General features: G+C 37.8%; 1 protein-coding gene across 1 annotated transcript in view; it reads right to left on the reverse strand.

Annotated features, from left to right (window-relative positions):
• Window positions 1-26257, reverse strand: part of CNTNAP2 (contactin associated protein 2) — a 2668322-nt gene that overhangs the window by 529947 nt on the left and 2112118 nt on the right. The gene's annotated exons all lie outside the window — the stretch shown is intronic.

Below are 26257 nucleotides of genomic sequence, written 5' to 3' on the forward strand. Positions count from 1 at the left end.
GCTGTCATCCACTGAATGATTTGTTTTCAAAGCCACATAGTTATTTTCTGTCTCTTCAACCCTCAAGGGAGTGATAGTCCCTTAGTTGCAGATACTCATTGTCTCTAAGAGAATTCAGTTTAAAAAGTTGCATATAAGCTAAATATGATTTTTCATGCAGAGCCCTTTATTTAAATGCTATGAATTAAAAAAAAACAAACCAACAAATAGTTTTATAATTTGTATTTATTTCTACCTTTAATTAAGATGTTTTGTAAATTCTGTTTTTTTCTTGAGGTTTCTAAAATTCAGGCACATTACTAGAGGCAGTCTCCCATCTTATAAATGATTTTGTAATCCCTCTTTTCCCTCTCCTCAAAATCTCCCCTCTACCAGTGTAGCTTCTGTACAATCTTCCAGAAATAAAGAGTCCATTAGTTTAGGATCCCACGCTGATACTATCATAGACATAGGCACTGTTAATACAGATGAGGAGTTCTTAAAACTATTTTAATAAAATTGCTTTCCTTTGTCATCCTGTATATTTTATTTTAAAACAATATTCTGAGAATGGGTTCACAGATTTCACTGGGCTGCCAAAGGCATACCTAACATGCACAAAAAGTTAGGAATCTCTGACAAAGACCAAAAAGAAATACAGGTTCTGTGAGTAGAGAGTATGAAATTAAACTCAGTGTTGGGGTGGAGAGGAGAATGCAGAGGTCAGGCCAAAATAAGCCAGAAAGAAAGAGACAAAAAGTTCAAGTCTAATTTTAGGTGAGCTAAAGTTAATATCCAAAGATCAATTCCAAGTGTTAAGGCACACACAGTAAGATAGCCTGAATTTATAGGAAAGGGTAAGGAGCTGAGCAGACAGAAGAGAAGGGATGAAGTAAAGAGACCACTCAGGAAAAGTAGTGAAAAACATTTTAGACTCTTGTATAGTATGGCGGATTGATTGGCCCAACTGGGGAAGTGACTATCCATTTGAGGATAGGGTCTATATTCTTTGCCCTTCCTCTATGTAAACACCATCAACTACAGGTGCAAAAGAGCTTTCTGGGTTTAACCAGAGAGAGAAATATTTGTTTGCCTTAGAAGTGTGTGCTGCTCTACAGAATAAGGCATAATTCTAACACAGGTGCATGTGACATGAGACTGCAGAACACGTAGAGAGACAGACTCCCTGGGGAGTCCTCAAAATTCTCACACTAAAAGAACAAAAACATGGCAACAACATTAGCTACCTGAATTGTATAAGTGGAAAACTGATTATTGTCTAAAGGTATGATGACAAAGCATAAAAATATGATTCTACTTCTCTGTGCTAATTGTATAGATCTAGATGAGACCCTAGTAGAAATCTAGGTCAAGTGAGCTGGCACAGATATTGACAGATATCTCATCCTACAGCAATTCTTGTCAGAGTTCTCCAGATCATGCCAAGAGTCCTAACATTACCTGCACAGATATAACCATAGGAAAGGAAAACCACAGGAAAGTAGTCTCAAGAACAGAATCTCCAACAGCCCTGGACACATCTTTTTTTGTTTGTTTGTTTTGCGGGGTAATGGGGGTTAAGTGACTTGCCCAGGGTCACACAGCTAGTAAGTGTCAAGTGTCTGAGGCCGGATTTGAACTCAAGTTACTCCTGAATCCAGGGCCAGTGCTCTATCCACTGTGCCACCTAGTTGCCCCCAACATTTTTAAGCTATAATTTAATAACTCTAGGTTAATATCAAGAGTTTCCTTTATAAATCTGTTAATTTTCTTTTGTGCACTTAAAATGATTACTCTGAGAAGTGGTCCATATACTCTTCTAGACCACTAAAAGTATTAATCTCTCAAGGAGATATTTCACATTTGCTTTATTGTGTCTTGGTTTCTCATAAAGTCACTAGCCTCCATTTGTTCAATCCTAACTCTTAGGCACTTATTTTCTTCAGAGAGCTTTTCCATTTGGCTTTTCAAGCTGTTGACTTTTTTTTTCATGACTTTCCAGCATCCCTCTCATTTTTGCCCTCTACCTCTCTTACTTTATCTTCAAAGTCCTTTTTAAGTATTTCTCTGGACTGAAACCAATTCATATTTTTCTCGGAAGCTTTGGATGTAGGAGCCCTGATGTTGCTATCCTTTTCTGAGGATGCACCTTGGTCTTCCTTGTCACTAAAGAAATTTTCTATGGTCTGTATCTTCCTCTAATTTCCTGCTAATTTTGCCCACCTATTTCTTGACTTTTAGCTCCTTCTTTAAGTGGCGCGCTGCTTCCAGGCTACACTATCCAAAGCTTCAGGGGGCCCAAGGTGGTATGATTAAAGGAGGGGCAGGTTCTTCACTCACCTGGGCTGTGCTGTGGTCTGTAAATAACTCTAAGACTATTTGCTATTCAACCAGGCAACAAAACTGTGCTGTGGTTGATAGCTCTGGGCAAGCCTGCACCCCTCCCCAACCTGAGCCCCCACCACTCAAGATTGCTTCCTGGTTCCCAGTTGGGGTAGAACAACAAAATTCTACCTCAGCTCCAGCGAGATCCCTGTAATCTCTCCCCAGCCTACTGCTTGACTCTCTCACCAGACTGTGAGCTTAGTTCCAGAAGATGCAGGTGCTGCAGCTGATTCAGAGGCTCTGAGGGTAAATTTTTCTGGTGTGGCCTTCCTGGGGCTGGATCTGCATTGGCTTGGCCTGGGTCTGGGCAGCCAGCCTGGGGCTGGATCTGTGTTTGCACAACAGTAGGGCTGAGTTCCACTCCCATGCCTACAAAGCAACCCCCTCCTGCCAACCTTCTAAGCTGTCTTTGGCTGAAAAATGATATTGTGATTTCTGCTGCTCCAGGAATTGTCTTATGCCATTATTTGGAGTTTTTTTTGACTGATTGTGTCAGGAGATCTGAGTGGCTACTACCTTTCTTCCACCATCTTCAGTATTCATTTCTCTTTCTCCTTTTCCCTCCCTCCCTCTCCCTTTCCCTCTTCCTCTCCTTCTCCCTTCCTCCCTGCCCCTCTTTTTCTCTCAAATGCAACAGGCCCTCTTTTTACTTTTTAGCTTCCTGTAAGTAATACAGAAACTCTAGGGAGAAGTGCTGAGACAATCACTTGGCCTTGAATCAATAACTTTCAGTAGCCACATCATGGTGGAAGACTCTTGAACCCATCTTTATTCATTAAAGGCTGCTAAGATGTCCCAGAGGGACTTTCAGCTGAGCCTGGATTCTCAAAATTAGTGACACTGGAGTTTAAGATTTTAGTGGTTCTTCCATACTTGGAAGGCTTTCACAAAAGACCCAGCAACACATCATGTCTACTATCAGGAGAATAAAGTAAGTAAGGAGAGGTTCATTACTGGTATCGTGGCCACTTGGCGAGAAATTCTTTAGCTGTGCTTTTACACAGCAACAATCCAAATCTCTGAAGAAAGTCCAATGTTGAGACTATGATATGTTTGCTAGATAAACAATCTATCTATCTATCTATCTGTCTGTCTGTCTATCTATCTATCTATTGTGATGAGTAAAACTAAATGTGTGGTAGCCTTAAATTAGAAGCTTTTAGCAGCATTTATTAAAGCATAGGGAAGAGAGAACACATGGAGTCTAGAAAGTTTAAGAAGAAGCCTATCCACTCCAGGGTTCATCCTGGTCTCCTTCTCCTTCCCTTCTGCCACCATGAGGTTCCAGCCACGCAAAAAAGACAGAGCCAGGGAGCCAGCCTTACTTTCTATTTCCTGCCTCCCTCCCTGGAAGAGGCAGTTTTTCAAGATGATTAGTTAGATTGGTTCACTGGACTTTAGGTTGGTCTTGTTGTTGAGTTCAAAATCCTTATCTTCTGAGAACAAGACCCTATTTAGGGCCAGCCAGGTGTGGTTTTGATTTAATTAACTTTAAATAGGTTCTCAGTCAGTCTCACTTAATTCAATCAATTCTAAATCAATCTCCAGGTGGGGCCTTTGGGTATCTGCCAAATCCCATTATTTTCTCTATCTATCTATCTATCTATCTATCTATCTATCTATCTATCTATCTATCTATCTATCCATCTATCTATCCATCTATCTATCCATCTATCTATCCATCTATCCATCCAGATACAAATATATACAACAACAATATCAATATTCTTCATTTCCCATCAGACTACACCCCTCAGGGCTTCTCCATCATGCTCTCACTTTGAGTTCCTTTTTCTCCAGCCTCCCTTTATGCTTCCTTTTATCTACTGTATTCTCCATTAGTATATAAACTCCTTGAGGGTAAGGATTGTTCTTTTTCTCTGTATTTGTAATCATAGCACTTAGCACAATACCTGCACACACACACACACACACACACACACACACACACACACACACACACCAGATGCATTCACATATGATAAGCATTACAAATATATGCATACTTACATATATGTCTACATACAATACACATACATATATGTGAGTATATTATGTGTATGTATATGTGTTTATATACAAGTATGTATGTGTGTATATGTATAGATGTGGGCATATATATGTATTTTTTTCTTGGATATATTTTGCAAATGGGATATGAGCTGAACCTTAACTGAACATAAGGAATGCAGAAGGCATTTAACAAACTACATGGTTCTTATAATAACAATAGCCTTTTTCTCTGAAAGAAAGCCATATCTTTTTAGCAATCTTTTTCAGACAATTTTGCATAGCTAAAAGCCATACCATACTAAAATCTTTAGACAAATGAATGTGGACATCATACAAACAGCAATGGAAAGGCACATTGTGGTCATGAACAGTTTTCAACATATTATGATTCCTCCATGGGAAGATATGTCTAACTCATAAGAACTTTCTCAGTATTAGGGCAGATGATAGGAATAAATTTAGACAGAGGGAACAGGTGGAAATGGATTATGAAGGGATGATATCTGTAAAGCATTTATTTTTTGTTTGTCACTTTTTTGGTGGGGCATTCAGGGTTGGGTGGCATGCCTAGGGTTGTGGAGTTGCTGAGTGTCTTGTGTCTGAGGCTGGATTTAGGCTTGGGGCCTCCTGGGTCCAGGGCGGGTGCTTTGTCCACTGTGTCACCTGATGCCACATGATGACATCTTTATTGTAAAATTGAGGGGGGAGAGGAAAGGGGAGAGGTAGATTCAGGTGAAATTTCTCATGAAAGAAGTAGGAAAGGGCTTATGGAGTGGGGGGAAAGATGGGGGAGGAGTAGGGCAGTGAATGAGCCTTACACTCATCAGAATTGGCTCAAAGACCTTACTCTCATCAGAGTTTGCTCAAGGAGGAAATAATATACACATTCAATTGGGTGGAGTAATTTATCTAACCCTGCAGGAAAGTCTGAGGGGAAGGAGATAAGGAGGGAGGGGTGAAAGAAGGGAGGGCAGAGTAGGGGAGGAGGCAGTCAGAAGCAAAACACTCTTGAGGAAGGATAGGATAAAAGAAGAAAGAAAATTGAATAAATATCATGGGGAGGGAATAGGATGGAGGGAAACAGTTAACAAAAGCAACTGTGAAAAAAATTTTGAAGCAGAAGCAAGAGTAATGTAAGATGATGATGATGATTGATGAACTGATGATGATTGAATGAAGATGAGGATTTACTGATGATGAGGAGGATTGATTGGGGGTGATGATTAATGGATTATAGCTGATGACTGATGAACACAACAACAAAAACGTCCGGTACTTTGCTGGGCTTTTGTGGAGAAAATTCTTTCTCAGGTATAAAGTACTATATAAATGTTATCTATTACTGTTGTTGCAATAATCAACCTCATGGGTTTATTGTAAGGACTTCTCTCTTTAAAGTACTATATAAATGTAGTTTACTATAAAAAAATTATGAGCAGGATGTTATCAGAAAGACCCTGGAAGGACCTGCATGAGGTGATTTGAAGTGAAATGTATTGTATACAAAATAACAGCAATATTATGAGATGATCTACTGTGAATGACTTGGTTATTTTCAGCAATGCAATGATCCAAGACAACTCTGAAGGTCTTATGGAAAATGCAATCCATCTACAGAGAGAGAACTGGTGATATCTGAATGCAGATTAAAGCATAATTTGTTTGTTAGCTCCTTTATCTGAAGTTTTGTTTTTTGTCTGTTTTCTTTCACAACCTGGCTAATGTGGAAATGTTTTGCATAATTGCTCATGTATAGCTTATATTGAATTGCTTGAGTTCTTGGGGGGAGGGAAGGAGGAAGAGAATTTGGATAACAAAGTTTTTAAAAATTGATGTCAAAATTTGTATTTTACATGTAATTTGGGAAAATAAAATCCTAAATATCTAAAAAAGTACATTTGATAAGTCATATCTAAAATTAAATGAAAAAAATTAAATGTTGCTTTAACAAAAACAAAAAAAAACCTATTATGAAGGAGGATTAACAAAGCAAACCTTGTGTAAAGCATGTCACCAGAGAAATGTAGAGATGGAAAAAAACAGATGGACCAATTATACAGCTAGGATAAAGGAAAACTGATAGACATCCATTACACTTAATTAGTACTCATAAAATGACAAGAAAATACAAGAAAGGTCCCCTAAAAGGGAGTGGATCCCATCTAGGGGATATAGAATAGAACAAGGGCAAACATTTCACAAAAACAGTCAGAATGGAAAAGTTTTGATCTGCATGGTTGGAGGGAGAATCCACATCTGTGAGATCACAAATCTTTTGAGCACTGGGCTACACCAACCACCTTCTCACTGTCAGCTTGCCTTATGTAACCTTCCTACGGTAGCTTTAGGCCAAAGTACTGCGACATTCAGTTGGCTTTGAAGCAGATGCTTACAGTAGCCCCAGTGTGGTGAAACACTCACCTACAGTCTCATGCATTGATCATGTACCAGTTATTCTCTTTCTGTCCTCTAAGAGCTATATTTCTTTTTCTCTGAAACAGTGAATACAGACATTATCAAAAAAGAGAAATATTTCTAGTTCTCTAATAGAAGTGCATTCTACTCAATCAAGGCAGCAAGAAATATGCACATTTTAGTTACATTTCTATGGTTTTGTTTGTTTGGTTTTTTAACCTTATTACAAGGGATTCTGCCTTGGAACTTTTTCTTCCCTTTATTAGTTTTCTCAAAAAAACCCTCTAGTTTACCATATGAAAATGTTATGGTATCATGGAGATAACTGCCAAACTCAGAGACTATTTTTTTAAAAAAAGAAGTAATTAAATATTAATTATTCAAAATGAAAATGATATTTTTTTTAAAAACAGCAGATTGTAGGAGGTAATAGCTAATCAGCTTATTGAATAGAGCTTGGTAATATAAACATTTAGGTGTTTACTTAAAAGGAATCTTTTCCTGAAATTTGTGCCAAAATAACAAAAGCTATAATTGTTACAACTATGTCATGATGAAATTTTCTTGAAAAAAAAAAGGGTCAGGTAATTATATCTTCTGTGAAACTTCTAAAATCAAAACAATGGCTTGTCATCTGTACAGCAAAGAGGCATGAATCAGACTTGCAGAAACTCACAGTTAGGAGAGGCTCACAGTGATTACTTAGTCTACTCATAATACCTTGGTGTGTGGGTTTTAGGCAGAAACTGAAGCCCTCCCCCCACTCCATTAAAGCTTCTGTTCATGAAATGAAAATCAAATTCTAATACCTATAAGATCCCACCTAATAAGGATCAATCCAACTTTTGCTATATCCTGAATTTCAAAAATCAGGTTTATGTCAATCGATGGATGTTTACCACACCATACCATACCAAAGGCTATTTACCATTCTAAGGGCAAACAGTTTATTTTTAAAAATAGACACTTATTTCAGTGACTTGGCTTTAGTCACCATGAGTCTACTAAATCTGGTCTCATGGAAGTTTTCATTGATTCCTCATCACCAAAGCCAATAGCCTCACCTTAGTGCTCATTCTCCTTGAGCTGTGCAAATGATTTCATACAATTGTCTATAACTTCTTCCTGTCACTCCAATGGCAATACACAATCATGCCATCTGATTTTTTTGGCAACTGCTTCTTTGTTTTGTTTTTTGTTTTTGTTTTTTTGCTGGCCCTACTTGTTTTCTAGTATCCTGATGTGGGTATATATTGTCGTTCTGTCCTTGGCCATCTGTTCTTCTTTCACTTACACTCCCTTGAGATCTCATCTATACCCAAAACTTCTATCATCCCTGCAGATAGCAGACTGGTTGGCCTTTGAATGTGCAGAGTAAAGTCACTTACTTCTTTATTGTAATATGAGGAAACTCTTCTTCCAAAAAACTGCTCAGTATCTGAAATTCCACTAATAGATATTATTGGAGTTAAACTTTTGTTTGTTCAAGTTTAAATATGCATGTGGGAAAAAAATCACGTCCTTTGAATCATTAATAAAAAGATATCCCCGGAAGCCATATCTTCTCTGAAACTATGAACTCAAGAGCCACTTGTTACAAGAGGCCTTTCATGACTCCTCCAATATTCTAATCCTCCCCTTTATTTAATTATGGTAACAATATTTACAACACAACTTGCCTCTAAATAACTAAACATGAGTGTCAGATGAGGAGGCTACACAAGACTATATAAAAAGTGAGACACCCCAAAGAATAGGATTAAAGGATGTCATTAGGTAATGACATGAAAGAAATAATGAGGGAGGAAAGGTGAACAACCAGAGTTCTCCACTAGTACCCTCACAGATGGAGAAAAAGTGAAAAGGTAAACTCTGTGTGGTGGACTTAGTGGGAGGACATTGAAAAGAATAACAAAGAATGGATCAATTGTGATTTACATCATTGGAAATTCCTAAATCAGTGATATCACAGATCCATTTATTTGAGTGTTGAAGTATACCTAGTATGAATAATAAATCCCCTCATGTATGGATGCATTACTTGAATTTCTGTGTTATTTCCATTAGACTAGAATCAATTACATATTTTACATAATATTTTATATATTTTACATAATAACTTTGGAAAGTGCAAAGTTCAATATAAATATTTACTGAAGGGGCAGCTAGGTGGTACAGTGGATAGAGCACTGGCCCTGAAGTTAGGAGGACCTGAGTTCAAATCTAACTTCAGAAACTTACTAGCTGTGTGACCCTGGACAACTCACTTAACCCTTAAGTGCCTCCAAAAACATCTGTTGAATTAAAAAAATATTTCCACTTGAAAGGCCAAGAACTTGGGCTAATGGCTGGCTCTAACCTAATGAAGGTGGTATACAGAAGGCATCTGAAAGTAGTGGTAGGACAGGTATAGGTCAACTGGTGTTTGGGAACATGTCCTAAAAGTCATAGAGTATGGCTGTATGTTGTATGTGGAGCTTGTTTATTTTTGTGAGATTAAGATGTGAATAGGAGAGGTTTTTGAGAGCCTGTACTACCTATAGTAGAGCACATGGTATTTAAAGTGGGAATCATTCAAAAGGCTGGAAAGTAAACATGGACTGGACTCTACACTGGCTAAGGCTGTTCCCAGGTTGCTAGCATTTCCTCAGTCCAACCAAAAGAATGAGAAAAGTCCGAGTTACTGATATTTGTCTTACTTTGTTTTTAGAAGTGTACACTAAAAGGGAGTACCTACAGAGCAGCTAACTATGAGCATGTCAGAATTGTCTACTACAAATCATGACATTTTGTATTTTGTGAAAAGGAGCTGCCTTTCAAACACATTTCAAACCAGTCAGCGTATACTGGGGAGATAATAAATAAGATATCCTTTGTGCTGTTCGTTTTTGAGCCATAATAAAGAATCAAAACTTGCTTGAAAGTAAAGGGGAGAAAGTCCCCCCCTTGTCATGCTGCTATAGTTTCTAAGGAAGAATTTCCACTGTTCTAATTTCCAAAGTACTCCTTCAGTTGGGAGTTTCTGGATTAGTAATTACTACTAGAAATAAGAGTTTTCACCAAGTTAGGTGGGGAAAGAAACCAACAGCAAATATTCCTTCATCAGTAACAATGGTCTTTGACACTGTACATGTTACATGGAATACATATATACAAACACACCTACATATATACACACAAATGTATGTGTGTACATATATACATATGAGAGAGAGAAGAGAGAGTTAAAGCTCAAAAGTTCACTAGCACTTTTGGGACACTGTGTGTGTGTATTATTGAGATAAAGATATTTATTTTGGACAAAAATAATTCAGTAGAGTGGGGGGAATAATAACGTGATGTAGGTGGCTTTTTGACAGCTTTAAATGAAAGACATATATTCCTATTATTCTTCTTTCATTATAAGTAAAAGAAAATAATAATAAAATTGGACTTATTTAGTCCTTTATTAGACAGAACAGAATAGCATCAGCTTTTTAAAAAAAACTACATTGTTTCTAAAGTTAGGGAAAAGTATAGATAATTTATTCAGTAACCTTGAATCATACTTCTGTGTATATTCTCTCAACCTTGACTTAACATAATCTTGTAAACAATTCCAGCTACACAATTTCAAGTTGCAATTGACCAAAAAATGGTTCAAAATTTAATATTAAGCTCATGAAAATGAATAGAGAACACTAAATTCAGTAAGATAGCAGTTTAGTTAGGAAGGTATCTGCCAATAATAAATTGTAAATAAAAAATGAAAAGAATGAAATTTGCATCTAATTACTGACTGCTTTCATTTCAAAGCTAAGTATATGGTCAAATTACATATGTAAAAGATGAACTGAAAAGCCAGCTCTACAGTTAATTATATAACGTATACAGTTTCAAAAGCCTATCGATTTTTCAGACGAGTTTAAAAGCAGATTGGAAGAAAACCCCCAAGTGATTAGCAGATTAAAAAATAACATGATTTTGACTTCAGGCTTTTACAACTCACTATATAACCATGAACAAATCACCCAATTTCTGGGCCTCAGTTTTTTGTTTATAAAATAAGCACAGAACCTGTTGATTGATTAATTGAAAGAGTTGGACAATATGACCTCTTAAGTTGCTCCCAAGTGTAGAATTCTGATTCTGTAATAAAATGAATTGAGATCTGGTGATAAAACATCCATCTGTCATCGGGTCATGAACTATTTTGAGCAGGACTGTTTATCTGGCTTGTTCTTGTGAACAAGTATTATTATTATTATTATTATTATTATTATTATTATTATTATTATTATTATTATTATTATTATTGGTGAGGCGATTGGGGCTACGTGACTTGCCCAGGGTCACACAGCCAGTAAGTGTTAAGTGTCTGAAGCCGCATTTGAACTCAGGTCCTCCTGAATCCACTGTGCCACCTAGCTACCCCAAACAAGTAGTATTAATGAATAATAAAAGTAAAGATAACATTTTATTTAGAGCAGCAAGGCGGTACAGTAGATAGAGTGACAGACTTGGAATCAGGAAGACCTAAGATCAAATCTGACCTAAGAGTTCTGGGCCTGAAGTCAGGGAGACCCCTCCTCAGGTATTTACTAGCTATATGACCCTAGACAAATCACTTAATCTAGTTTGCCTCAGTTTCCTCATCGGTAAAATGAGCTGGAGAAGGAAATGGCAAACCACTGCAGTGCCTCTGCTGAGAAAACCCCCAGTGGAGTCACATAGAGTTGGACATAACTAAAAAATGACTCAACAACATTTTTTTTGCATTTTAAAGTTTACAGAAGGCTTTATATCAATGACCTCTTTCAGTCATTATTATAAATGAGGGAACTGAATCTAAAAGAAGAGAAATATCTTTTCCAGAATCTCAAAGGCAGTAAATGTCTGATCTGGGATTTGAATCCAGCTCCTTCTGATTTGAAGAACCACATTTCATCTATTATATATACCACACTGACCCACAATATGTATAACGAGCACAATATATTCCTATATACTATGATAGATTCCTGTCATGTATTATAGATACATATCATAATGTGGACTTCTTTTATAGCTCATGAATTTATGTCTGCAGTTTCCTTATAACAATTTAACCTTGCAATAGGTATTTATTTCACTGCTAGATTGTGTTCCTGGTAGTAGTGAAGCTGATAAACCTCAGAAAAAAAATTAGCCATACTCTCTTCATCAGTCAGCCCTCTATTATCAGAACATGTAACTCTGTGACTAATCTGAATTATAAAGGAACTACTAGGCAACCAGTCAGAATTACATATTTCAAAAAACATATAGCCTACAGTCAATGGGGAACCATTACCTATGCATCACATTCCTTTTACTATTTCAACAAATCCCCCAATAGTCCTTTTGAGTTATTTTATGACTTAGAATATCAACCTGTATAGGTCAGATCTTTGAAGATGCCTCTCTGCTAAGCTGTCTATGTCTTCAAACTTAAATGCATTTAACTGAATCATCTGCACCAAATCCAGTTACTAAACACCACATTTTTCTTTGTCCTTTGTTTCTGCAGGCAGTCCCAGTCTCAACTCAAATTAAACTAAGTATAAAATGTGGTAGTTGTTAACATTTTCTCTACCTACTTGATTGGGGGGGGGGGTTATTATGTTGTGCTTTTAATCCAGGGTCAGACGTAAAAGAAATACCTCATATTTATATGGCATTTTTTGCTTTACAAAGTATTATTCCAAAAGAACCCAATAATCCCATCAGTCAATTATCATTTACTAAGCACTGACAATATGCATATTTTGCTAAATCCCAGGGAATAGCAAGAAAGACAAAAAAAAAAAAACAAACCCAAAAGCAAAAACGAAAAAACAACAACAAATAGTCTTTGCCTTTAAGGAGCTCATAATCTTATAGGGGAAGACAAGACATAAAAAGAATTTGAAAGGGATTGGGAGGGAACAAAGAGAGTGCTACCCAAAATGAGGGCATAAAGTCCAGAGGACTTCACAGGTATGAGAATGAGGAGATAGATGTCCTGTATGTTCTCCTTAAATGAACTATCTGGGAGGAGCTCTCCACTGTCCAACCTCCAACTTCTCCAGCCAGAGAGAGGGTAGGTCCTTGGAGCAAATAAAATGAGGAGGTGAACTAATAAGGTACTTAGGTTAACTATGCCTGTTTTATAGATGAAGAAAGTCAGGGTCAGTGAAGTGACTTGCCCCTATGCTTATAGTTAGTAAATGTCACTGGAACTTAAAACTGGGTCTTCTGACCTCAAGTCAAGTACTCTTTCAACAAAGTCAACAATTTAATAGCATCTATTAAGCTCGTACTATGAATTTATAACTCTGCTAGTTCCTGGAAAAGATAGCATAATAAGACATAGTCAATGTACTAATGGAGCTTAGAATGTCTACTTATACAAATAACTGAAATTTAAAATAGCAAATGAATCAGACATGTAGAAATGCTTGTTGGGTGGAGTGGAGATTTTTATCTCTGGTGCTTAGCACAGTACCTGGAATATAAACATTAGGGATAAGGACTGGATTTGTGATTTCATTAGTATAGGGAACTACATGGAGAGGAAAATCCATCTTCCAATGTAGAATGGTATCTTCTCTGCAATTTATAATCTTAAACAGTTGCCTATGGACATTGAGAGATTAAGTGACTTATCCAGTGTCATATATCCTGTATGTGTCCAAGGTAGTACTGGAACCCAGGCCTTTGAAACTTTGAGGTCAGTTCAATAACCACTAAGCCATATTACCTCTTGTCTTGCACATAGTAGGGAACTGATGAACATTTTTTTAACTGAATTAGATTAGAGTGGACATATAGGATGACATCAAATTAGAAAGAGCCTTGAATATGTGGCAAAGAAGTTTTAGTTTTATAAATAATAAGAAACCACTGAAAAATTTTGAGTGGATGAAAGATATAACTGTTCTCTCTCTCCTCAAATTACCCCATATGTTTTTACCTGTTTACCTATTGTACCTTTCTATAAGGACTGAGCTTTTGCTACAGAACCAGCAACCTTTCCCTGGAGGTTTTAACCCTTTTGTTTCATCCTCTTCCTTCTCCCCTTTCTACAGTGTAATTCTGGAAAGATTATCCAATTAACTCTGCCTCTATTCCTTGAAGGGGTATATGCCCAATGGCCTTATTCCCCACTCCTATAATTTTCTGAACCAAAGTGCTCCCTACCCTCTTGAGGGCAGAGGCTGCATTTGATTTCCAATTTTTATCTCATATTGAGCTCAGTGCTTGCGAGTACTTAATCAGTGCTTTCTCTTTCAATTACTCAGTCTTCACATTCTCAGTCCCTAAAATAGCAAATAGTAGGACTTTAAAAAAAACTGGATTGTGTTATACTGGCCATATTTAACAATGGTAAAATTGGAAAGGGAAGTGGTTCATTCTCATTCCTTGCTAGAATCTCTTACCTAGTTATCAACTGTTTGGAGAAAATAAGAGTGTATTGATTAAAACTATAGAATTTGCATCCATATGATTTGTCTGTTTATAGACAACTCCTGAGATTACAATTTTATAGACAGGGAAGTAAAGGTAGTTTGCACAAGAAGCACAACAATCCAGAGGCAAGCCTGAGAATCTAATCTATGTTTTCCAACTTTTAGACTACTACTGTTTCTTAGGTAATCCACTCAATCTATTAACCAATTAACAAGCATTTATTAAGCACCACTATGTGCTAGGCACTGAGATACAAAAGTAAAAGTGAGATAGTTCATGGTTAAAGAATGGGTATCTTTTTTATATAAAAAAGGTACTAAAGTTAGGTTAACAGGAAAAAAAAACATTCTTTCTCATTGAAGTTCATGCATTTGTGCAAATAACAAGTCTATTTATTGTCTGATGTGATATAGTTTCTTCTCCTGGCACTAAAATGGAAGCCAAGCTTTAAAAAAAAAATCAGAGACCTAGTAGTAGTAGTGATTATAAAAAGAGGGCAGGATGGGGCAGCTAGGTGGCACAGTCCATAAAGCACTGGCCCTGGATTCAGGAGGACCTGAGTTCAAATCCGATCTCAGACACTTGACACTTACTAGCTGTGTGACCCTGGGCAAGTCACTTAACCCTCATTGCCCTGCAAAAACAAAATAAAACAAAAACAAACAAAGAAGAGGGCAAGGGAAGCTAAAAGGAGAAATTAGTAGTAGGCAAACTGTCATAGTCACTCCAGGAGGGATTGGGATAGCAAAGAACTAGATGGGCCAGTGTATCTGGTCCTCCATAATTTAAAATAGGGTAAAAGCTGCTCACCAAAGGGGGGGGGTGACAGAAACCACTCTGAAAACAAGTCTGTTAAAAATTAGGAAAGTGTTGGAACCAGGGCTCATTAAAGAATCTGGAATAAGGAGATGAGAGTAAAGTAGGATAAATTCATTACATGATTGTATAATTAGTTCAACAATAGACTTCCTTCAATTTTATGTGACTGATCCAAATTCTCATATGCCTAAGAAACTTGAAGGTAGAAGATTGTACATACAAAGGTACTTCAACCATATGAGGATTTAACCCCAGAACCAAAGCCCTTCAGGACAAATGGATTTGGTCCCTTCTTAGCATACAGGAATACACAAAGAAGCTGTGGTTGCCTCAGTATGGGAAACCACAACTGGTCTATGATATAGTAGATTAATAAATGCGCTTAAAGCTTAAGTAAATTGCTCAAGATGACAAAATTATAAGTATTAGAGGAGGGCTTTGAACTCAGGCCTTCTGGGCTCTGAGCTCAGCCCCTATCTACCAGAATTGTAACGAGTTTGGTATTCCCGAGCAGCAGGGAAACTTCTTGGAGCAAGCAAGCGGCTTTAAATGACCTCTTAAATCAACTTTATAGCTCACAACATGAAAATAATACAAGAAATAATTAAGACAGATTCAGTTGAGTATAAGGAGGATAGTGGCTTCCATAAAACCGAAGAAATAAATGGACTGGTGGGGGTTTGGGGAGGGGGGCATGGCAAAAAGTTCCAGTCTCTCAATCCTCATCATTCCTCAGCTTTCTGTTGTAACACCTAATCAAAAACCAGGCAAGAATATTCTGAGTTGGTCACAATCAAATAAGCCAACTTAGTCATATCCAAGGACATCAGTCATCTAACTTAAGGGAGAGGGATTTCACAATCAAATACTTTTAATAGTGTGACAATAATGTCTCAAATGCAGAGTTCATATTTGCTTTGGACAATAGGAGGTACAAGAGAAATGTTCGTGCCATTCCCATGTTAATTTGGAACTGATGACATTAATTTCATAATGATACAAAAACAGTCAATTCATGAAGAAAAACAGTCAATCATTCTGACAAAGCTTATCAGAATATTTGCATAGAGGGATGGTTCCGAAAGAATCAAACTAATTGGAACATAATGAGTTTTTACATTTTCAGAGCAAAACCAAACAAAATGGATTTGAATGTTAATTCTAGAAATAATGTCACAAGACAGCTGCAACATGCAAAGGCTTATCTGCATAGCCAGACCAGTTTCCTTCTGACTTCCTGTTGAGACTTTATCTTTGGTCAGTTTCCCACAACCTAAGGAGTTTCAGAAGATCAAGATAAAGTGCTGTGTAGATATGATTGCACAAACAGACCACCCATGACTTATTAGCTCTAAATCTCAGGATGAGATTTCTGGGAAGGAAGCAAGGTGTAAAAGATAGAGCACTAAACAAGGATTAGAGAGATCTATTTCATACCAACTCTAACCATGTTATTTTGAAGAAATCATTAAAACCGTCTTAGTTTCTTTATCACGAAAAGTATCCTGCCTACATCATAGATTTTTTGTGGGATTAAATAAGATAATAATACAGAGGGAAATGCTTAGAAATATATATATATTGCATTGCACAAATATAAAGTATAGTTATAGAAATGCATGCATCATACAGAGTATAACAAAATCAAGTTTCCTGAGAAAAATTATTTTCTAGGATTTGAAAAAGTGAGAAAGTGTCTCTAAGAATATTGTGTAAGGAAAGAAATAATCAGAGACTAAAACCGAGTAAAAAAAGTTATGTGCTTTAGTAATTTTCTTTTGGACAGACAAAAAAGAAAAGCTTCCATTTACTAGCATTTCAAATTAAACTCTGCTTAATGACTACTTTCATCTAGACTGTTATTGATTATAGACATGAGAGTTTTTAAGCTTTATTAGGACCACCGTTTAAAGTTCTGATTTACTTTCCAGCATTCCTACTTTGGGGGCCTCAATTTCCTTCTTTGTAAAATGAAGTAGTTAAACAAAATGGACTCCAAAGTGCATTTCAGCTCCCTATCTATGATCCAAGGGGACACTGAAATCAGTGTGTAATATTAGGAAACTTTCTCCTCCTCCCCACTTTCCTCCTCCCCTTCTTCAGTACTTTACCAAATTATTAAATTCAAGATTTCTGGTCAAGTAGGTGTAGAGAGATGATATGCTATAGGAACCAAAATTAAATCAGTGAACAACACCCTTTGAGAAGCAGTGAGCTAGTCATTATTAGTGCAATTAATCTATGTATTTAGGTACATTGTGGAATAGTATATAAAGAGGTAGACTTGGGGTCAGGAGATGGTTTGATACGCCAGCTCAATGACTTTAATGTGATCGTGTACAAGTCAGTTAAACTCTCAGAACCTCTATTCCCTGTCTGTGAAATGAGAATAGTGATAACTGTACTACCTAATTCTCAGGGCTATTGAGAGGAAATCAAGGTGAGATATAAATAGACAGGAATTATCATCAACCCATGAGAGGCTCTGCTTTAAATGAGAGATATTGTCACAACAGCCTACCAGGGACAAAGGAAATTAAGGGCTGTGTTCTACCCTGGCATTTCAAGCTTTCTACCTACTTTAAAGGAACAGAACATATTTTGTAAGGCTATGTTAAACAAAAAAAAAAAATTCAAGAAACACTGCAAAACAAGAAGGAATGGAGGATGTAGTCTATGGTCTATGCAATAGAAAGAAACAAGATAATAGAGTTTCCAAGAAATTCCATTAAAAAGAACTTAATAAGTCCTTAACATGTGCTTTTGCTGTTGAGGAAACCAATGAAAAGTCAAATAATCCCTATACTGAATGTTGAAGGGGAGGAGAATTCTCAGATATAAATAATGGGAAAGCAAATTGGAGACAGCACAGAGGCTCAGGTACCTATGTGAGACCACAATTTTAGCACAAGAAAATAAATACCTCATAGAAATTAGAGAGTTCAAAGAATAGGGCTGAAGGTCATAGGAAAATGCCCGGAGCAGCAAAACTCACAGAAGAATGTGCTGAAATCATCTTCTAACCAAGAACGGCTTGGAAGGTCAGAAGGAGGGAGCTGCTGTGCTGATACAGGAGTCAGGCCCAACCCCACAGTCACCCTGACACAGATCCAGTCTCAGGAAGTCCTCACCAGAGAAGGAGACCCCCAGAGCCTCTGAATCAGCTGAAGCACTAGTGTCATCTGGAACTAAGCTCACAGTCTGGTGAGTGGGCTGAGCCCTGGGCAGGGGAGAGACTACAGGGGTCTATGCTGGTGCTAAGGCAGAACTTGGATTTTACACCCCTACTGAGAACCAGGTGGTAGGCTCCAGTAGCAGTGGCCCAGGTCGGGGAGGGGCACAGTCTCATCGGAGCTAACAACCACAACACACAAAGCTGGTTGATTGGCAAGTTGGTCTGGGGTCATCTAGGACCAGGAAACAGGCCAGGTGAGGGAAGAACCTGATTCTCCTTAAATCAGACCACCTGGGACTTCTTAAGCTTGAGATACTGCAGCCTGGAAACAGTAAGGAGCTAAAAGTTTAGTTAAAGAAAGGCAAGATGAGCCGACAGAGAAAGGTGAAGATCATAGAAAGTTTCTTCAGTAACAAGGAAGACCAAGGGGCACCATCAGAGGAAGATGTCAACATCAGGGCCCCTATATCTAAAGCTTCCAAGAAAAATACGAATTGGTCTCAGGCCATAGAGGCACTCAAAAAGGACTTTGAAGATAAAGTTAGAGAGGTAGAGGAAAAAATGGAAAGAGAAATGAGGGTGATGCAGGAAAGACATGAGAAAAAAGTCAACAGCTTGAAAAGTCAAATGGAAAAAGAGGTACAAAAGCTCTCTGATGAAAATAATTGCCTAAGAATTAGGATTGAACAAATGGAAGCCAGTGACTTTATGAGAAACCAAGACACAATAAAGCAAATCCAAATGAATAAAAAAATAGAGGGCAATGTGAAATATCTTCTGGGAAAAACTGCTGACATGGAAAATAGGTCCAGGAGAGATAATTTGAAAATTATTGGTCTACGTGAAAACCATGATTTAAAAAAAAAAAAGAATAGGGCTACTGGCTGAAATATGGCAATGAAATCATATTATTTAATCACAATAAACAGATCTGATTTGAAGAGAGTTGGAAGAAAAATGAACATAAGTGAATATACTCCCATGGAAAAACAGTAAGAATTTTAGAGTTGTAAAAGGAACTTAGAGATCCTTTGGTCCAATCTCCTCATTATACAGATGAGAAAACCTTTCTGAACTTTTAGTTACTTCCTTTGTACAGTATAGTAATAGTAGGCTAGACCAAGGAAGCACTTAGCCACTTGAACTATATTTGAGTCTCCAGGACTGGATGAATTGTATTTCAGGATATTGAAGAAATCTATGAAGGGGTGGTATCTCAATATCATTATCAATAATAGAAATCACCGAGAATGGTATGAGAAGACATGTCCTAATTTAGAAAGGGGGGGGGCAGCTTGGTGGCACAGTGGATAAAGCACCAGCTCTGGATTCAGGAGGACCTGAGTTCAAATCCAGAATCAGATACTTGGTGTGACCCTGGGCAAGTCACTTAACCCTCACTGCCCCTCACAAAAAAGGGGGGTGGGAGAAGGCACCTTTTAAATGAGTAAACTTGAGATCAAACTCTTAAAAGGATGAAAGAATTTAGGATGGCATATTTATCAACTACATTATCTGGATCCAACACAAGTTCACTAGAAACATCATTCCAAACAATATCAGTGCATTATTTGGGATATAATTATGAGGTAATGTCCCAGATTATAAACAATGGATTTAGAAACAAAGAAACTGGGTTTGAATCTTGGCTCCATTACCTATTAGCCATGTCACCTTGTGCAATTGACTTAACCTCTCTGGTCCTCAGTTTCTGTAGAATGAGGGGATTGAACTAAATTACCTATAAAATCCCCTCCAGCTCTAATGAAGGTGGCAATAATTTACAATCAAAATATACTTTAAGATTAAAAAAAAAATTTGCCTTTGCAAGGCACTATGCTAGACATGGGGAATATCCCCCTCCCTTCTTCCCCCCCTCCAATGAAATAGTTCCTGCCCTCAGAGAGCTTGTTTCTTAGCAGGATGTAATTCATTTGCTAGCAGCTGTTCTGCTTGATTTCAACTCCACCACCATTATCATGATGCCCCCCCCCCCCCCCCCCGCCCCCGGATAAGCTCATCACCCTAGAGACAGACTGCTTCAGCTTTGGTACTCACACCTCATCAGCACCTCAGTATCAGTGTTTCTGCCTCTGAGACTTAAGGACTAGAGGGCAAAGCAAAACACCACTACTACCCTCCCTTTAAAGAGGGCTCAAAATCTGGGTACTCTTCAGGGCCCTCCCCACGTTTAACTGTACTTTTGTGTATTGTCTTCTTCCATTAGATTATGAAATCCCTGAGAGCAGGGACTATATTTTTTATTATTTGTATCCCCAGCATTTAGTGCAGTGCCAAGCACACAGCAGGCTCTTAATACATCTTTATTTAATTCTTTAGTAAGTTTTACAAAGTGCTTTCCTCACAATAGCTAAGTTGACACTTCTCTTTTAACAAATAAAGAGAGTTTCATTTTAAATTATGGAATTTTCCCTGTAGAATTTAAGTCATGGGTCCCTCAGAGGGCAATGAGAAAACAAATGGTGAACAAGAGTAAGCTGCAGGTTGTTTCTAATAAAGAACTAAGCATCACTCTGTAGTATACAGCCTCCAAGTCATTCTCCCAAGTTTCTCAAAGCATTCAGCACTTGTTTCATCATCTTCCTCTCCTCCTCAACTCCTGGGGACATCCATAGCCCCTTAGAGGCTCCCTCAAACACCATAACATTGCAATTCCTAACTCATATCTACTTTCAGTTCACTTCAGCCACATAGAGGAAAGGTTGTACATTAATGATTCTTAATCCAGGATCCATGAACTTTTTTTTCATATTTTGATAACTACTTTAATTTTAGCCCTATATATCTTAATTGATACATTTAAAATTTTTATCCTCAAAAAGGGTCCTCAGGTTTTGCCAGACTACTAATGCAGTCTACAACACAAAAAAATTAAGACCCACTATGCCATTATCCACAAAATTTCCATTTTCCTTTGCAAGGAGATGATATTTGAAAGGAGGAAACCTGTTTGATCAATCACTTGACTGATAAGAAGCAGGATAAAAGATATAATTGGATAGACTACAAGCTTGACTTGAGAGCAGAGACTGTCTTTACTGTTTAGGTCCTCAGCTCTTAGAACAGTAGCTGTTACATAGTAGGTGCTTAATAAATGCTTATTGACTGGCAATTTCCTACTTAGAAACTCTGACATTTTCCTTTCGGACCCTAATCTTCTATTATTCTCCCTTTCTTTATGCTTCATTTTTTTGGGGGGTGGGGGACAGGACAATGAAAGTTAAGTGACTTATTCAGGGTCACACAGTTATAAGTAAGTGTCAAGTGTCTGAAGCTAAATTTGAATTTAGGTTCTCCTGAATCCAGGGCCAGTGCTTTATCTACTGTACCACCTAGCTGTCCCAATGCTTCATCTTTCTTAAACCTACTCTTCACCTTTATAGTGATGACCAGTCCTGCCATCCCTTGATACTTTCTCATGTCATTAGCCTTGGTCTGTCTCCACTTTTTTCCCCACACCAATCTCAGTCTGATCATTAATTATTTCAATGTGATGGTGGCCTGCTCTTAAATCCCTTGCCTCTTGTTCTACTGGTTTTCATCTCTTGCCAAAACAGCCCCAAATTACTACAATTTTTCATTTCTTTCAATTCTATTCATGAGAAAAAGAAGTTATACAACTGTGTTCACTGGCTAAATTACAAATTCAGGTTCTCCAACCCTGAAGAGGTGTTTATGGTAGCAAGGAAGTGCTTTTATTCTTCCTTAATTGATTCCATGTATCACTCTCAACAGAACCTTTTCCAAACGTCTCCTTATTTCTTGGTCTACGAGAGACCTCAGGTACTCCTCTCTGCCCCTGAGCTATGATAAGGACTCCCAGCAGCACCATGACTGCAAATGGTTCACTCTTAACTCCATGTGGTCCCTCCTGCAGCTGTAAGCTTCAGCTCACTCTTCTGCCCTGGAAGTAAAACCAGGGACTCTGTTCTCCTTCGAGTGACCATTGTATCTAGCAGGGCCCCTGCTCCTCTGACAATATCTGGTCAGTAGATCTGGGCACCTCATCTAGCACCAGCAAAGGGCCCTGCAATCTTCCCCTGTTCAGCTGTCTGACCCTGACACTAGACTGCCCTACGCAGCTTCCCCCAGGACTTGTTTGTTGATTTGGTGGTATTTGCCTGGTGGTATCTACACTTTAATCAGGCCAGATCACCACACTGGGAGGTTATGTTTTCCTCAACATCCTTCCAAGTTGTCTTAGGCTGGACAATTGCCTTTCCCCAACTATCAATTACTGTTGCTCTCCTAGAGTTGTTCACTTTGAGGCATTATTTTAAATTATTTCTGGGGGAATTTCAGAGAGACAGGTAATTTCCTGCCTTATTCTGCCATCTTCCCAGAATCCTCTGATGACTCTCTTCCTTCTCCCCAATTTCTGACAAAGAGTTGTTCCTTCTCCTTGCCAAGGTCAACCACTTTCCATGTGCACCCAATACCATAATGTCCTCTCTTCTCCAACAAATTGCACCCTTAGTCATCCTTTCTTTCTTCCACCTTCAACTTCTTCATAGATATAGCTACTGTACCATTGCCTTCAAAAAGGCCCACACCTTCATTTTTTTTAAGGGACAATGAGGGTTAAGTGACTTGCCCAGGGTCACACAGCTAGTAAGTATCAAGTGTGTATGGCTGGATTTGAACTCAGGTCCTCCTGAATCCAGAGCCAGTGCTCCATCCACTGTACCACCTAGCTGCCCCGCTCCTTCATTCTTAAGAAGAAAATCCCCTCCCACAAAATGCACCTTCAAGAGAGCCTACCATATCCTTAAGCAATCATCTCATCTCTCCTCCCTTTCTCTGCCAAACTTCCTGAAAAAGTTGTCTACATGTACAGTCTCATTTATTCTCATCCCATTCACTCTTTAACCCTTTGCAATATGGCTTTCAACCTTATAATTCAATAGAAATTATTCTCTTCAAAGTTATTAATAATCTCTTAATTGCCAGTCAATAAAAATTTATTAAGCACCTACTATGTGACAGCTACTGTGCTAAGAGCTGAGGACATAAACAGTAAAGATGGTCTCTGCTCTCAAGTCAAGCTTGTAGTCTAATAAGGGAGAGAACATGTAGACAAATTGAAATCACTACCATTAGGACAGAGAAGGAAATTCATCTTCAAGGGGATAGGATTATAGCTGGTGCTTGAAGGAAGCCAGGGAAGCCAGAAGATGGAGGGAGAATACTAAAGGCATAGGAGACAGCCAGTGAAGATGCCCAGCGCCAGGGGCTAGAGTGGCTTGTGTGAGGAAGAGCAAGGAGGCCAGTGTTACTGTATTGCAGCTTCCATCCTTCTCAATCTATCTGCTGCATTTGACACTTTTTACAATCCACTTTCCCTGGATAATCTCCTGTTTCTGAGTGTTTCTGACACTAATCGCTCCTGGTTCCCCCTTTTTCCTATAATCACTCCTAGTTCACTTCCTTCCTATCTGACATTGAATTCTCATACCCCTTTGCTAAATTCTCAATGATATCACACCCTCTAATTAAGGCTATTCCTATCCTAGGTCCTCTGTACTCTGTCTCGGTTGGTAACTTTGTCAAATCACATTCTCACACACATACATAATGCATTCACACATATTAGCACAATATGTTATTGTGAATTAACATATTCATACACACATATATGTTAATATATACAAATTTCTATATATATGAATATTTATGGCAATACCCCAATCAATGTATATACATTCACACAAATGCACACACATACACAGGATAGAGTCAAGATATCACCCATCATTTACTATTTTACTCCAACGTTATGATGTTATTAGTCCTCTTTGAAAACAGTTGGACAACAGTCACCTCTACTTCCAAATTCCTTTATTTCTATCAAAGGCCTGACCACCCAGTTTCCCAAGTTCATAACTTTGTCATCTTCCTGGACTCCTCACTCTCTCTCACCCCACGTATCCAATCAGTTATTAAATCTTGCCAAGTCTACCTTCTAAGCATTTCTCACATCTGACCCTTATTCTTCCCTCACATAGGTACCACCTTATTTTAAACCCTCATCCTTTCCTACTTAGGTTACTGTCAAAGACTCCTAATGGTTCCTCTTTCTCAAATCTCTCAGTACTCTAGTCCATCCTACACACTGTTGCCAAAGTAATTTTCCTTTTGCACAAACCGATGTGACTCTTCCAGTCAATAACTCCAGGGGCTTCCAATTGCCTCTAGAATAAAACAAATTCTCCTCTTTAGTTTGTCAAACTCTGAATAAGTTGGTACCACACCATCTTTTTAGTCTCCTTGGATAATACTCTCCCTTCCACATTCTGTAATCTGTCCAAACTGGCCTTCTTGCCATCCCTCACACCTGTCTCTCATTTCTGTATCAAACACCAACCTACCTCCCTCTTGACCTGCATTTCATAGTCCTTCTCCTTCTTTCAGTTCAAGTACCATTGTCTGAATGAAGCTGTTCCTTATCCTCTCTATGACTAGTACCCTCCTTCGCAAACTACCTTGTATTTAACTACTTTGTGTATATTCATAGTTATTCCCTTTGTATTTATGCTGCATGTAGTTATATATGAATGTATTGTCTCCATTCTTATATAATCTCCTTGCAAATGTGTATTATTTTTCTTGGCACTAATATTCCCAGCAACTAGCACGTGATCTTGTCCATTTGTACCAGGAAAGAAATAATCCCAATTTGTAAGGAGATTTTATTTGAAAGGAGGAAGCAATGCTTGATCAATCACTTGACTAATGAGAAGCGGGATAAAGGATATAATTGGATAGACACATGACTGGATTACCAAGAGAGTAAACAATACTGGATGGACAGTCTCTTGATAGCTCATATTTATATAACATTTTAAGATTTAAGAAAGCGTGTTATGTATATTATTCCATTTGGTTGTCACAACAATCTGTAAGACAGATACTATTATTATCCTCATTAGGTATATTAAAAAACAACAACATCCTGAGGCTTGTCAACTTTAAATCACTTACTAGGTGGCATCCTCTTAATAAATATCAAAAGTAATATCATTAACTCAACCTGAAATCAATCCATACCTGCACCAGGTAAATGATGAAACAAGACAAAATAGAGGCTTTATTTGAATGTCATTTTATTTTGTAGCGAAGCTCCATTGTAATGAGTGAGGAAAAAGGGAGATATCTTCTCTAAACGTCCTCATAAGAATCTAGAGACATTATATCAGTCCTGTCGAATAACCCTGATTTAGAAACTACTAACTTCTAGGCCCCAAGCATAACTATTTTAATAGGAGGGTATCCCACAATACTTACTGTTCCTTTTATTTCACTCATTATTATGTGAATAGAGAACCTTGAAAATCCCTTATCATCCCACAAGACTCCTAATTAAAAGGAAGAAAAGACTAAGAGGCAAAGCAGTAACTAGGTTAGGGGAACAAGGCCTTTGTTCTAGGATGCTAACACTGGTGGAGGTGATGCTCCCTATTCCTCATGTTCCATCAATTGTTTTTGCCCAAAATAAAAGAATTCATAGTAATAGTTCTGTTGAGAAGATAGCAGAAATAATCAACTTGTCAAATCTACCTATAAGCCAGAAATAAAAGAGATAAAAAGTTTCCAAGTAGCTCTTACATTTCGGGGCATAAGAGGTAATTAAAATGCACATGATATAGACTCCATAAATATTTGTAGGGAAGAATGAAGCAATGAAAGGAATTCTAAAAGAATGAGGTCCTTCCCCAACTGTGTTAATTTTAAAAGAGCAAAAGGCTCTCTTTCATATTATTTTTCTGAGGAACTTTGAATTTTGATTTAGACTACCAGTAAGATACCACACATAGGAGCTTCAGGATATATAAAATTTTTTTAAAAAGCAGATTGGCAACCAGTAATTATAGTAGTGACTACAGCTATGGTTCTACATATCTTCAGATACTGGAGATTTATTGCTAACAACATTACCACATCATAGATATTTGAAGGGTAGGTGAATACATTGTGTGTGTGTGTGTGTGTGTGTGTGTGTGT

Source organism: Dromiciops gliroides, chromosome 5 (assembly GCF_019393635.1).
Source record: "Dromiciops gliroides isolate mDroGli1 chromosome 5, mDroGli1.pri, whole genome shotgun sequence".
Lineage (NCBI taxonomy): Eukaryota > Metazoa > Chordata > Mammalia > Microbiotheria > Microbiotheriidae > Dromiciops > Dromiciops gliroides.